This window comes from Saccoglossus kowalevskii, chromosome 19, assembly GCF_978046115.1.
Source record: "Saccoglossus kowalevskii chromosome 19, keSacKowa6.1, whole genome shotgun sequence".
Taxonomy (NCBI): domain Eukaryota; kingdom Metazoa; phylum Hemichordata; class Enteropneusta; family Harrimaniidae; genus Saccoglossus; species Saccoglossus kowalevskii.
Window position 1 is genome coordinate 22565831 of NC_140659.1, and position 10105 is coordinate 22575935.

Below are 10105 nucleotides of genomic sequence, written 5' to 3' on the forward strand. Positions count from 1 at the left end.
CAAATTGACCAATAAATTTATAAGATTCGTAATCGAACATCTGCGCATGTCACAATCTGCAATGTGTCTGGTGTGAAATGAAATGAACATTCAAACGGGTCAGGGGGTCACGGAAAATGCGCGCACAAATTACGAGGAAATGTGAAAGAATGAAAGAAACGATTCGAATTCAGATTGATGTTTAGATTACTATGTGTGATCTCTATCAAGTAACTATCTCATGCCTCTTAAATCGCCGCGAGATTAAACGGTAATACCACGTGATTGTTGTACACCAATAAGCGCTAGTACTTATTATTTACGCTACTTGTGCGTTTTTGCGCATATTTTGGGGCCATGTAGCAGTGACAAAATCGTGTCAAAATCTGCATATAATTAATTATAATATTAAGATATTCTCGATATGTGAAACAATGTTAAAATACCCTATAAATTGACAAAACGTGATATTATGTGCATAAAATATGGTTATACCAAAGACTATAGTCTATAGTATTCTCTATAGTCTTTGGTTATACGTATTTAAAGCGGGAGGGTCGTCACCTGTAAAGCGATGATAACAACACGCAAAAGTTTATGGGTAGACGCTTGTTTGTAAACAATAACACGCTATGGCCATCTGACGCATGCGCAGGTGACGACTCTCCCGCTTTAAAGTAAGTAATGGTACAATCTGATTAAAATCTGATGTAGTGTACGGGCTTTAATTATTGTGGCTATAAACTTATTTTAATTTTATTTTTTATTACTTTTGTTATTAGTGCCCTTTTATTTTATTATTTTACTTTGATTTTGATTTTGTGATTTTTTTTTTAATTCTGCCCTACCTACATCTGATCCGACGCCTATGTAAGTCCCGTTCAAATCTCGCGTAAGTAACAGCCAATCACAGCCCCCCTTTTATACAGGCTGTCGGTTGCTCACTTTTCAGTGTAGCGATACTCTACGGGCAATCTTTCTGTACATTATATTTTGCCCACTTGAATAAATCATTAATAGAAAATTGCTAGTATATTTTTATTTGCAAAAGAAATTCCACAGCATTTTACAATTTTTGTCATTACATTGAATATTTTTTTCACTTCCAACAAATGTGTACACTTCCAGATACATCTTCGCCAACCAAGGTTCGTTCATTCAGTCATCGCTTCAATTTTACATCACTGAGCATAATTATCTAGAATGGAAGCAAAAAAATAAGTAAATCGTAATGATTAGAACACTGTAAACAGCTATAGTAAACAATGCAAACTGATTTTAAATTGTATAACGGTCACCGGTCCACGGCATCGACGCAGAAAATTGGAGCAAAAAATATGTGCGATGTGTTCCAATAAAAAATATTTTATTCCAGTCCAAATCAGCTCAATTACTTTAATAAAGAGTTATTGTATAATGTACAAAATGTTGATACAATTTGTTGAATATTTACAGCTACGGTTTCAATACCGTAGACGATGTTGGCCCGATCTTCAACAAAACATCACCCGTCTCCAGGGCAGGCGACTGGAAAAAGACACTGGTGTTCGGTTGAAACGGTGGAAACAAAATCGTCACTCCCAGAATAACTATGCAAAATAACGATCTAAAGTCGAACCATTCGAGCCACAATATTAACATAAAAATGACTTTCGTTGCATTTGACAATGATAAACTTACCGAAAAGCCGTGTTATTCTCGGTCGCTAACGTCGGTATAATCCGCCATTTTATGTGAGTGTGTTTGCCACCCGACTCCGCCCGGTGACGTCATCATGTGCGCTATAGAAAGAGGTCTGTGATTCGTTGACTAAAATCGTCGATAGTGGGTCTCGTTGAAATCTCGTTACTTAGGCATCGGCTCAGATGTAGGTAGGGCGGATTTAAAAAAATCACAAAATCAAAATCAAAGTAAAATAATAAAATAAAATAAAAGGGCATTAATAACAAAAGTAATAAAAAAATAAAATTAAAATAAGTTTATAGCCAAAATAAATAAAGCCCGTACACTACATCAGATTTTAATCAGATTGGTAATGATAGGATTCACTGACCTATGTGTCACGGTTATACTGTCGGGAAACAGAAAACATATAAGCATTGGAGTGTACAACAATCATAACTACGTAATTACGGCTATTTTTTCGGGATTACAAATATAACAAATATAGGCACACGAGTCCAAGTTTATAACCTGTACACCCCCAGGAAAATAATGGTTTTCTCCTAAAGCTCTAGCCTATCTTAGCCTATGGATTTTTATAAAAACAAAAAAAAAAGAATATATCGAGAGGGTAGTTTGACAACCCTGGATATTCAGTCTTCAAATACTCAGTAATCTACTTATGGTACACTTGTACAGTGCATACTATAAGGGTGTATCGAAGATAGTAAACGTGTGGTACTTTAAAAGCAATCTTGCTAATGTTTAAGAAAAGCTGAACAAAACAAAAATCGTAATTAAGAAAGCAATATAGCTGATCATTTGGAACGTGATGATTAGTTTTGATCCACAACGAACACAAAATACCGATTAAATGTTCATTAAATTGCATAGATAGAAAACCATAACAAACATAGATATCAAATAAAAAAGCAATCAAGGCTATTTTGTGGGCGAAAAGGTCGAACATGCCAATTTTGACAACATGAAATAAACAAAATCCTCGATATGGTCATCAAATCTGTAGGTCGGGTGTGTGATGTTTTGGTGAATAAATAAATGAACGAAGGTATTTTCCAAGAAAAAATTTACTAGATATCGCCATGAGATAAATTGTGAAGAATATGTATAATGGTGATATCAGATCGTGGACAACAATAGACATGAATGATGGAACACCAGTTCACTGATAGTTGTGTAAACAAGATTGTCAACGTCTGTCCCCTCCATTTTCAAAAATTATTTGTTCTCATTCAGGCTTGGCTGAGTTCGTCTTCACATTCCCTTTGACGGATTCATATCCGTTCTTGAGCAAGAATATAGTATAGTTATTCGTTCGAATATTGTATTTTTCAATTATCATCACATGCACCAAACTCGAGCACCATTAATACGATTGTGATCGTACGTCGCCTTATTTGCAATTAATACACCATGGGTAATATTCGATGCTTCAACCCTTTTACGGCATTTGGCATGTTGCCAGCTGCCACGAGGGATGCATATTTACTGTTTATTTGTTTCTAAATAAAATTAGGAAAAACAAGTAGTGAGCATTATCAGACTATGTCTGTTTGTTCCACAAAATGTCATTGGCAATTCTCAAAAATCTTACAAAATTCGTCTTACAATTTATGATTTGAAACTATCATTTGGGAATGAAAACATCTTCTCATGGACGTGAGACTTGATTTCCGAATAGGCTCATTCAAAGTTATAACAAACTTGGATGTACAGTTTATCAGGTGTCTATTTAGGCGCCTTCACTCTCATGGGTACACCCAATTCAATTTGTATACACATACAAGTCATTCTTGTCATCCTCGTTCGCGGTTCAGTGGTTTTGATAAGATTAATCATAAGAGTTTCGATTGCATAATAACTTAGTCATAGATGTCATTCTCGAACGTGGATGATATGCCTGATTTATTGTGGCAGCCCTGACCAGTAACGCCTCGTTCTAAACATGTTATGTAACTCTCTGGCCGTTTTATATCGCGGGTTGACCGACATCTGTATTTTTCCTAATTTATCTGCCAAGGGAATGTTAATCAACATCCCCATATTTTAATCTTTGATATGCATGCTACGTAGCATCACAGCCCTAATGCGAAAGCGTGATTGGTACATATGTACCATGTGATATTCACAGTGCAAATAAGGCCGTGTACGCATAATGACGCACAATGGACTGTGTCTTCAGGGTGTTTTAATTTAGAGTGCACTCATAGGCCTTCTCCAAAAATGGATGCCAATATCTTCGTTGAGAGCAAGAGAGCCGCGAGACTTTATTTGCTCCTTGAATAATGTTTTATTTTCTAACGACGTCGCGTCTACTGTTCCCCTGGCCGTTGAAACTATGTTATTTGAAACAGTAGATGTGATAGCGGTTGAGAATGGAACGCTACTCGGAGGGGGGGGGAGTCTCGTGGCGCTCTCGCTCACAACGAGATTTCGGCGGCCATCTGCAGCATCGCATCATCAGTGCAACTCACCCTGTGATGATTTTATTACCATTTACGTGAAGGTGAAATTAATAAGAAATTGTGCTAACCATCTAGGGTAAATCAATGGCGTTATTTGATCGTCTCAGTGTGAATAAAAACAAAGTCCATCCATTACTACTGCGTTAAGCAAGATAAATGAAATCCTACTCTCGTTTCGGCCTATTAAAGATGTATATCGTGAAGTGTGTAAATAAGCTAGTGACTACCATCTACTACATTGGTCTGCCATTTTAATGATGTCTAAGTATCGTTCATGGTTGGCAAGTTGATTTATTTCAACGCATCTAGCCAAGCTACTTCTTGGAACACTTACTCATAGATTGGAATGCTAATGATGTAATATGCACCCAGATGCGAGGTAGTGGCTTTCATTCTACATCGCCCAAATGTGTCGATCTTTAGAGTTATTTCTGTATTATAATATATCGTGAAACTACAACCCCACGTAGAATGAAACTATGGCCGCCACATATATAGTGAAACTATGGTTGGAACATATAATTAAACTATTGCCTTCACTTGTAATAAAACTATGGCCCTCATATATAATGAAACTATGGTTGGAACATATAATTAAAATATTGCCTTCACTTGTAATAAAACTATGGCCCTCACATATAATGAAACTATGGTTGGAACATATAATTAAACTATTGCCTTCACTCGTAGTAAAACTATGGCCCTCATATATAATGAAACTATGGTTGGAACATATAATTAAAATATTACCTTCACTCACTTAAAACTATGGCCCTCACATATAATGAAACTATGGTTGGAACATATAATTAAACTACTGCCTTCACTCGTATTAAAACTATGGCCCTCACATATAATGAAACTGTGGTTGGAACATATAATTAAAATATTACCTTCACTCACTTAAAACTATGGCCCTCACAAATAATGAAACTATGGTTGGAACATATAATTAAACTACTGCCTTCACTCGTATTAAAACTATGGCCCTCACATATAATGAAACTGTGGTTGGAACATATAATTAAAATATTACCTTCACTCACTTAAAACTATGGCCCTCACATATAATGAAACTATGGTTGGAACATATAATTAAACTTCACTCGTATTAAAACTATGGCCCTCACATATAATGAAACTGTGGTTGGAACATATAATTAAAATATTACCTTCACTCACTTAAAACTATGGCCCTCACATATAATGAAACTATGGTTGGAACATATAATTAAACTACTGCCTTCACTCGTATTAAAACTATGGCCCTCATATATAATGAAACTATGGTCGGGCATATTTAATTAAACTATTGCCTTCACTTGTAATAAAACTATGGCCCTCACATATAATGAAACTATGTTTGGAACATATAATTAAACTATTGCCTTCACTCGTATTAAAACTGTGGCCCCCATATATAATAAAACTATGGTTGGAACATATAATTAAACTATTGCCTTCACTCGTATTAAAACTATGGCCCTCACATATAATGAAACTATGGTTGGAACATATAATTAAACTATTGCCTTCACTCGTATTAAAACTGTGGCCCCCATATATAATAAAACTATGGTTGGAACATATAATTAAACTATTGCCTTCACTCGTATTAAAACTGTGGCCCCCATATATAATAAAACTATGGTTGGAACATATAATTAAACTATTGCCTTCACTTGTATTAAAACTATGGCCCTCACATATAATGAAACTATGGTCGGCACATATATAATTAAAATATTGTCTTCACCTGTATTAAAACTATGGTCCCCATGTATAATGCAATAATGGCTTTCACGTAGTGTAACTATGACACTTGTGTATAGTGCAAATATGGCCCTTGCATATAGAGGACTTATAGTCCTTATGTATAGATCATGCTATTTCCATTGAATGGTGCCTTTCCCACTAGCCACAACAGCTCTTAGTCTGGGATGATACTACCAATAATTTATTTGCAGATTCCAGTGTCACGTGATAATATTGAACGTGTGCGCCATTGTGTTCATCAGTATTCATAATAGAATCGAAATTACACATATCTATAATAAATGTATTTAATTTGCAAAACAATTAATAGTAGTTTTAAGCAAATTAGCTATGTACGAAGTGGCCACGCGCGTCGCGAAGTCGCTAACGTAGTCACGCGTAATATCGAGCGCGCCAGAATCAAGCAAATAGTTTATAGACCAATGGATTGCTTTCTGTCATTTCACGTCAGTTTAATAATTAATTAATTAATTAATACAATACGTCCCTCGTTGTCGAAAGTAATTTATAACTTTATTTCCCGCAAAATAACAAGTTTATTAAATCAACCGATTCGAGAAATACTGTCGTATTACGTCATTAAAAATAAATATTCAATTATAATATCAGGGCATTACAATATAAATTCAATGTGCGAACGAGTCAAATTTGTCATATTTCCCAAATGAAAATTAGACGGTAATTATATAGCAAACATACTAGTAAAATTCAAACTGGTGTACAATTTATATAAGCTAGGGGTTCGTACTATTGCCACGTGATCGGATTGCACCAATGAACGTTGACTAATCATGCGTTTATTCTCTCGTTTATTCTTGATTCAAAAACGGCTCAGTTTATGGTTCTCTAAACCTGCCTCCTTGAAGGAGGTTATTTTCGGAAAGTATAATATAACAGCCTGCTTTGTTAAAACAAATTTACGAAGATTCAACTTTTATGAATTCAAAGAATTTGCACAAAGTAATCGTCTGATCGATTTCGTCAGTGATGTAACATACCAGTCTACCGATGGAGCTGTGACAAGTTGTCATGAGCTGATCATAGTCTGACCAATCAGAGAGACATTCTGGGAAATGAATGGAAAAGGGCGGTGGTCGTCACGCCGCGTCCTGTTTGATATGGGACTCATAGCGACGTATACAACGCGTGTAAAATACATTGTTTATTTTCATGTAATTCGAACACGCGCTACGCGACGACCACCGCCCTTTAAAAGTTTAAAAACATTAATTGGATGTTTATATTAGATTCATGTTTTTAAGGTTGTAAATTCGTTTCTAATGAAAACATTTTTTTACATGATAGCTCGGTTTATCACGGATTCACAAAAGCAGGTAAATTCAATATACATATTCTTGGGTGTATGAGTTCGTAAATACCAGGAATGCGGGAATCTACTGCGCTGTGATTTGCTAGACATTAAATTCATTCGGCGTATATGTATTCGTTACAGTGCTTGCCCGCCATAATATAGACACATATATTAATGCGCCATCACGCGACCACGTATAATTTGTACTACGAGACGACACCCCCCCCCCCCTTCCCGCCTCCTTCCATCATGACATCGACTTACAATTTCTGGTTACTTTTATTTACATTAAACAAATAAAAGATATATCACGTCTCTGAAAAGACAAGTTAAGAACAACCGTGTCAACCGTAAATTCCGGGAGTTGTCTGCCGGGTGCGTTCACTGCCGTCCAGACAACAAGTGCGCCCCCAATCTATGAATAAAGTGTATTATCACAATATTACCGTTGCGGTGGTTTCGCTGAGGTCCCGCGATTTTAGAATTACGACGCCATTACTGGTGGTTAAATGAATAATTTCGCTTTCCACCTTAGTAACATTACAGATGAACAAAATTAAAACTGGAAACACATATTTGTATTCTTACATGATTATTAGATAATAAACGTTGGCGACGTAACCAATACTAAATTTACTACAACTCAAATGTAATAGTTGCTATAGTAACTATACATATATTCCAGTCAATTTCATATATTTGTATTCTCAGAAAAAATACAATATTTATTTTCTCTCAAGTATTCCTATTTCTAAGTTGGCAGTAATGTAAAACAAAGTAGGCTGTTATTGTGAGTTAATTTTTACTTAATGTTAACACCTTTATGCAATTACGGATAGTTATTATCATTTCATTTAACTGTCGTGCCCGGTGAATGGTTTGCTCTGTTCTTTTCTACTCCGTGATCTAGTTCCGGTAATCAAGGACACGCAATTCAATTAGTTACACACTGTATTGTACGCTAATAAAACGTATAAAGTGTACATGTCATCAGAGTGGAACCAACATCTATTCTATTCTATTCTATTCTATTCTATTCTATTCTATTCTATTCTATTCTATTCTATTCTATTATTTGTTTCTATATCCACACTTCGAATGCGAGTAGGAATAATTAATCACACCTTTGCAATACAATATATATAAGGTCTATGGTTTAACACAGTTATAATTTCAGAACAAGTAAAATCTAGTGAAATTACCTAAAAATAATCACTTTTGACTGGGTATGTTAAATCTGATTCGTGGAATAACAATCTACGTACAGCTGTACATGTGGGTTCTATTGTCACCATCTCTCATGTCAACTGCCTCGTGGCGTTGCTGATCGTGCGAGACGACTATGTCCACAGACGACGTGTTGTTACGTAAAATGTTATTCTATACCTGGTTAATTGAGTGGTTCGATCAAAAACGGACATCGAAATGGAATCTTGTTTGTTCACTGACGTCAATGGTGTGCATGTTCATTATTGATTAGATCACGCACCTGGTTTTCGTTATTCTGTTCAATATTTGATATTTCTTATCATCGAGGGTCTATCCCCAGAAAAGAACACCGAGAAACGATTGAAATTCCTACTCTCAGCGGGTCGTCAACGGATCAAATGTCCACACCTTGATTTTGACGGCCGTGCATCTCCTGTGTACACGGGAGTTTGAATTTTTGTCAGTGCATAGGCATTTTAATTTATTTTCCGAAAGATACTATAGTTACCGTCATGACTACACGGTCAGTTATGCTGAATTTGTGCCAGCCCGAGTATGACATTATTCGTCATGTACAGCCAGTCGTGTATAACGCTATATCTCGCATTTTTCAATCAAACCTCTCACTCCGTCTTTTCCATACTCCCTAGTTGACCCATTTTAATTGATATGTGGTCGATAGAACTGACCCCCTGGCTACAATAACACAGTAATGATTCTAGTTTCTACATACTTCTCCAGTTGTGTCCGCTTACCCCGAGGGAGCGGTTTCATTTTACCAGAAGAACTTTTATAATGTTTCCCACTCACAAATTACCCTTTTTGCAAGAGTATCACAAAATAACAAGCAGCTCATATTAATGATCGCCGGTAGAGCTCTTCGAAATCTGGCCTTTTTCTGAGTTGACGCACCAAATCTAATGATAGCATAATCGTGTCCCCAAGTGCTGGAATGAACTCACTGTTAAATGGATTAATTAAGTCTGTTTCCCCAGACTCACATCCAAAATCGGTTGAAAACAACAGAACGAACACGTGGGTTCCACGTTGCTATTGTCACATAATATTTCCAATATATCAACATGGAACTCATCACCCTATATTCGATGAAACTTAACAGTGGTGAATTTTGTTCATAATGAGTTGTCGCAATCCGTACCGTGACATTATCTTATACTCGGATTGATTGATGTAATAATTGTGAAAACGCACAAAAATACAATTTGTTAACGCGTAAGGCACTGAACATGGTTTCGATATTGTCAGGATGCCAATTAACCGTCGGCGGAGGAACACAATGCACGGTACGTTCACAGAAAATCTCACCTGTCATTTTAATGTGTACGTTTCCTTCCTGTTAAAATCAACACAAAACGTCATTGTAGAAGAGTCGGTATTCACGCAGCAGTACCGTAAACGACAACGGAAGAAAAATATTCGTTAAAAAACGACAACGTTGATGCAGACTAATTAAAGTGAAACATTAAAAATCGCTGTCACACACAGTTTTGCCTCTTTCGACATAATGCCGGCGATAATCTTTCTCTTTAGCGAGAACAATAGCAATGATTTTATTACGTTTTTTGTTATTGAGTTCACAAAATACGTGAATGAGAAGTAGTTTTTTTTTATTATTATTAAAATAACAAACTCTAGTGTTCTCTCTCCATGAGTTCACCGG

At 36.0% G+C, this 10105-nt stretch overlaps 1 long non-coding RNA gene across 1 annotated transcript; it reads right to left on the minus strand.

Annotated features, from left to right (window-relative positions):
- Positions 1-998: 998 nt before the first annotated feature.
- Positions 999-1878, minus strand: LOC144351923 (uncharacterized). The gene is made up of 2 exons (XR_013420487.2): positions 1660-1878; positions 999-1177 (listed from the first exon to the last, which is right to left on the minus strand). It is a non-coding gene; the product is annotated as an uncharacterized LOC144351923 (long non-coding RNA).
- Between the last annotated feature and the right edge of the window lie 8227 nt (positions 1879-10105).